Source organism: Nesoenas mayeri, assembly GCF_963082525.1.
Source record: "Nesoenas mayeri genome assembly, chromosome: W".
Lineage (NCBI taxonomy): Eukaryota > Metazoa > Chordata > Aves > Columbiformes > Columbidae > Nesoenas > Nesoenas mayeri.
Window position 1 is genome coordinate 16,076,447 of NC_137553.1, and position 5,795 is coordinate 16,082,241.

Here is a 5,795-nt window from a genome sequence, read left to right on the forward strand (position 1 = left end):
GCTTAGTTCAGGTTATCCCGGTACCATCCTATCTGGAAATGCAGTTGTGCTTTCATTTCTTCTTGAATTCATACACAAGTATGATACTTTTACACTGTTCTTAGCTCAATGAGCATGTTTAGACCTTAACATAAGCTATTTTTCTAAATATAAAGGTTTATGAACAAGAGAGCATTCTCATTGGAACTTTAGCATTGTAGTGCTTTGGAAATACACACACAAAAAAGGACTCCTTAAAAAACCCCCTGAGATTTATTAAAGAAAAAATGTATTTTATGTTATATATAAATATATTATTACTTGTAAATATAAAGACGTTTTATAAGCATCATTATTTATGTATTGTGCAATGTGTATAAACGAGAAAAAAAATAAGATGCACTTTGCTTTAATATAAATGCAAATAACAAATGCCAAAATAAAAAAAAAAGAACACGAGATTGGTGTTTATTTTTATGGGTGTTATCATCCAGATGAATGTTTTTTCTAAAAGAGTTTATGTTCCATTCAAAAACTAAAAATGTACACTTGATCCCAGGCTGTGCTGAATGGCTTTTTTAGTGGTGGGGATGCCACAGGCAGGTGGTGGGACCACTCTGGCATGGGTAGCCAGACTTTGTCCTGTCCTTCCCCCTTCATCTCCCATGCCCCTGGAAATAAAAGGTTATTTTTTTTTCCCTTTTGCCCCTTTAACCCTGCCTTCAGGTGTTCACATGTGTCACATCCCACTTGCACGTGTCCTCTGCCAGGGAGAAGGTCCCTGTGTCAGGTTCTTGCCTTTTGTGGAGAGGAACCTTGAGTGGAAATCACCAGAGTCCTGGAGACTGAAAGATTTGGAGAAGTAGAAGGTCTGGATGGGTTTGTAAGCTCCCTCCCTGCCATAGCACCTGGAATGTGACTTCCAGCCTCTGCTGTCCTTCACGTGGTTGATGATCATAGTGGTAGATCAACCTTTTTGAGCATCTGGACCAACTGGCTCAAAGTTGTAGCCTACTATTCAATGGAAATGTGCCCAATACAGAGGGATTTCTTGAGATAAGGCATTTGGTTTGCTCTGCATTGACTGTACCTTTAGTTGGATTCATGTCACTGAGCCCATGAACCAACTTCAAAGTGGCTTTTGCTCATGCGTGAGGTTTACATAGGAGTTTCAATTTCCAGGGTCTGGCCTCTCGTCCTTCTGGTGGGAGTTGTCATCAAAGGCTGAGCGCATGATGGACGCACCCCCACCCTGTCTTGCTTGATGTGCACTAAGAACCACCTGAATGGCAGATGTTGGAACAGTCATCTACATGACAATTTGGCTTGTTTCCATTCTACACCAGCAGACTTGAAATATCCAATAATCATGTCATACCTTCTCCGTGGTCCAGTGGCCAAGCTAGCATTGATGGCTTGCACTAGAATCTCAATGAAGAGTGTTCCTGCATGTGTCCTCCACACCCACCCAGATAACGCACCATCAAAGGCCCAGCAGGATAAAGCAGGAAATTTCATCGCAAAACCAGCTTTTGACTCCTCTGAGCTTCTGTAGCATTTATCTGCAGGATTGTACAGGCAGTAGAGACCTGGGGTTAGAAAGATGCTTCCAAGTCTAGGAGCCATCAGATTGATGTTCCATGAGGTACATACCATATCCTGGTACTTAAAGCCCTGACCTCAATTGTAGCATAGATGACATCGTCCCTTGAATTGAGATTTGAGTTCTTGTCCCTGTTCATCGGTCCATGAGGTGTGACCAAGTAATTTAACTTTGTTGTTTCTCAGGATTGCCTTGTGTGACAAACAGAGGCTACAAACCATAGCTCCTCCTGAGAGATGAAAGCAGAAGATGGAAATACTTCACAGCAGTTTTCCAAAATACATAAGGGCCACAAAAATGATCTGAGGCTGGAACAGCTCTGCTGGGAGGACAGGCTGAGAGAGTTGGGGTGTTCAGCCTGGAGAAGAGAAGGCTCCGGGGAGACCTTATTGCAGCTTTTCCAGACTTAAAAGGGGCCTGTAAGAAAGATGGGGACAGACTTTTCAGCAGGGCCTGTTGCATTAGGACAAGGGGCGATGGTTTGAAATTAAAGGAGGGGAGATTCAGGCTGGACATGAGGAAGAAATGTTTGCCCCTGAGAGTGGTGAGAGCCTGGCCCAGGTTGCCCAGAGAGGTGGTGGATGCCCCATCCCTGGAGACATCCCAGGCCAGGCTGGACAGGGCTCTGAGCAACCTGATCTGGATGAAGATGTCCCTGCTCATGGCAGGGGTTGGACTGGATGAGCTTGGAAGGTCCTTTCAACCCAAACCCTTCTGTGATTCTGCAATGATCCAAAGAGGAAAAATGATCCAGCAAAGCCCAGAGGATGGCTGTGTCCCCATGATGGGTGCTGGTGGGCTGTCGTATCACTTGCAAGGTGCAGCAAGGGTCTGCTAGGCCTGAGATATCCTCCACACACCCCATTTTACACCATGTCCTATGTGACTATCCCTGGCCATGGCTGGAGACATGTTGAGCTTGGCTAGACCTTCATCTGGACATCATGGCTTTCCAGGTCAAATGTTACAGAGCTCGTCTGGAGAATGAGCTGAAACTCATTTATTTTATGTGATCTTTACTTGCATTTGTCTGTCAAAATAAAAGAAAGCTTGGAAAGCTTGGAAATAATCAGCAAAACTAAGGCTTTTCAATACTATGGCAGCTTTACCTAAAATGTTCCAGTCTTTACCTCCTGCTGAGCTAATTTTAGACCTCATTCAATGCAAAAACAAAACAAAACAAAACAAAAAAAAAAAAAAAAAAAAAAAAGAAACACGACAGAAGGATACTGAGGACCAGCTCATGCATATTCCCAATTACCCAGAGCTTGTTCAGCTCTAGGGCTGGTAGATGCAGGGCGGGAAATAGTCTGAAGGTTAAAATAGAGATTGGAGGTTAAAGCGAGGAAGAATTTCCCCTGGGCTGGGGTTTGGTGATGCTTTAAATCCATCTATAGGGCTCAGAAGCTGCAGCCACCTAAAGCAAAGTGCTGACCTGGTATAAACCTGGTCTGATGTGGTCCTGCTGGTGTTGTGCCGTTCAGCTGGAGGCTTCATCTGCTTGTACCACTTTCACTGTATGCGAGTCCCTCTGCAGCTGGTGCTAAGCCAGGCTTAAACACATGTACTTATATAAACCCCGAATGCTGGAGGTAACTTGTCAGAAATGCAGTTTTGTGGCCACTCTTGATCTGGTCAAATTTGAATGATCCAGTAACGCCCAGACTAAGGATCAGAACCACAGTCCTGATCTGCCCTTGGATAGAGGAGCTGTGGGCAAGGGTAGAGCCAGCTCCTTCTCAAATGAAAATGCTGATGTCCAACCTCCAGGTCACTCCTGGCCAGCAACGTGATGTCTCCTTCTTGCTCCATGCCCACAGCACCTAAATTCAGGCACTTCCCCAGGTATGGGAACCTTCAGCTCCATGGACATCTTCCAACAGAGTAGTGGCGGCCTTGGGACCTCATGTGCCGTCATGCTCTGTATGCCCTAGCTGTGGTTTCCACTCTTCCCTCCTGAGAAATCACCTTACAGAAAACTTATTCAGTTAAGAGGCTCAGACATTGTCTGGTTAAGACAGTCTGAAGTCCTGATTTCCCAGCAGACGGTGGGACATGTCTCCCTTCCTTATAAAAGAACTGGACTCGATGATCTTGAGGGTGTCTTCCAACTGAAATGATTCTATGATTTCTCTGGAAATTTGGGATGTCTGATCTCAAGTCTGTTCTAGTTGACTGTACTATTGCTTTGGATCACGACTCCAGGGTAATCAGTTCTAAATCTTCTCATGATATACTGCAACACAGTAAATTACATCATGGTTGGGCCTTTTTTCACCAATATTGCTGAGCGGTAATTGAAGAATGCAATAAAGAAGGGTCAAATGGTGTAAGCTTTTGCTGCTAAATCGTATGTGAAATATGCTCAAACTGTCATCTGCTGCTAAAATATCATGTCTATAATGGTTGATGTACTGCAAGGGAAGGAAGTAAAACTCCATCTCGAGATCATGGGTTTATACATGGGAAAACCATTTGCAAATGGATTTCCATTGCGATCATGGTGCAGAGCCATGATCCCAGTTTCATTTAGGCGATGCTCATCATCTGACTCGTTCCCCACCTACTCTAAGGTGTCTGTGGGTTCTTGTCTTGCAGCCATTAGGTGAATGGACCCTTCTGTCCATGCAGGATGATGTGGTGGTTGTGGGTTGGTGACTACACACAATTCAAAGAGTGAGTCCTTGGAAAAGTATTTGCTTTATGCTGGTTGTACTTTGGTCTCGGTATTTGCCAGTGTAAAGTTGAGCTTAACTCAGTCTGCAACCAGTAGCTCACTTGGCTTTATATGTATGTGCATATCCTGGTCTTCAAGGGCTTCTAGAGGCCAAGTCGTGAAGAACTGTCTTAAGATGAATTTAAAAAAAACACCTGTAGAGGGAAACAGCATTTTCTTTGTGTTGTATACATGTGTTTAAAAATATATTCTGGTTTACTGTGCACAAGATGTCATGGTGGGGATGGATCTCTGCTGGTTTAAGGGAGGAGATGAATGTGTGCTGGGACAAATGACTGGGAGATGTTCCCAGCAACAAGTGATGGATGGAGCTCCTCCTGTGACATTTATTTTTATGGTCACAAGGACTCACATGGGGTCCTGAGCCTTTTTGGGCCAGGCATTATAAAGAGAAAGACCTTGTCCCAAGAAGCCAATGCATGAGCAGCAATGTGAGGTGTTGTACTGGGAATGACAGCAAAGCCAGAATCAGATCCAACCCTCTAGTCCATGGTGGGACAAGTCTAACCCCTGTGACTCCCCTGTGTCACTAGGTTTTGACAGGAGGATGTCCCTGCCCAGCCTTTGCACATTTGCACAAGGGAGTCAAGGGGACATCCCTGGGGACTCCACTGAGTCATTGTGCAACTCTTTTGGTGGCTTAAAGATGAAATGAAACAAAACCTGAAACACTTGAGAGGCTCAGGTAGCTCTTGTGGTTAACGGGGAAGTCACCACTGTGACATGTTTACCAGCCAAGGTCCTTGTCATCAGCTTTGGTGGAAAACCCCAGGACGTTTTCTCTTTGTCATGCTGACTGGATCAGCATCATTAACCAAATTACTCCTGGTAATGAATCTGACCATCCAATGGTGGCCGGACTTCTGAGGTGCTCATTGGATTGAGGAGCAAGGAACAGCAAGAATGAGCAAAAGTAAGACTCTAGTGGTTAAGACACTCTGTGCAAAGGCACGTTGGTGTCCCTGCCCCAGCTCTGGTGTGTACCTGGTACCATACACAGTCTGACAGAGTTGGGGTTGTTCAGCCTGGAGAAGAGAAGGCTCTGGAGATCCTTCATCCAAGAGCCCAGTTGAGCCCAGTGTTGTGGGGAGATGCTCAAAGCTCTTAGCTCCATCACTTGCAGTCCTGTGTCTCTGCAGGGTTAGGGCTAAAGGAAGGGAGGTTTAGGCCTGTTGGGTGTTAGAGCAGCTCTGAGAGTAAAATCTGTCTGGTTTCATAGAATCATTTGGTTGGAAGAGACCCTCAAGATCATCAAGTCCAACCGTTAACCCAACCCTGGCACTAACCCATGTCCTTGAGAACTAGCACTTCATTTCACAAGCTTTCGGTAGGGGCAAAGCATTCGCAGGGTTCTTCCATATCAGACGGGAACAAAGCAGTGTAAGTCAGGTGACGATATAGATGCTGTTGGTTACCAGGGTTACAACACACATGGGAAAAAGGAGAAAAAAAAATCTCATATATTGCAAGGTACTA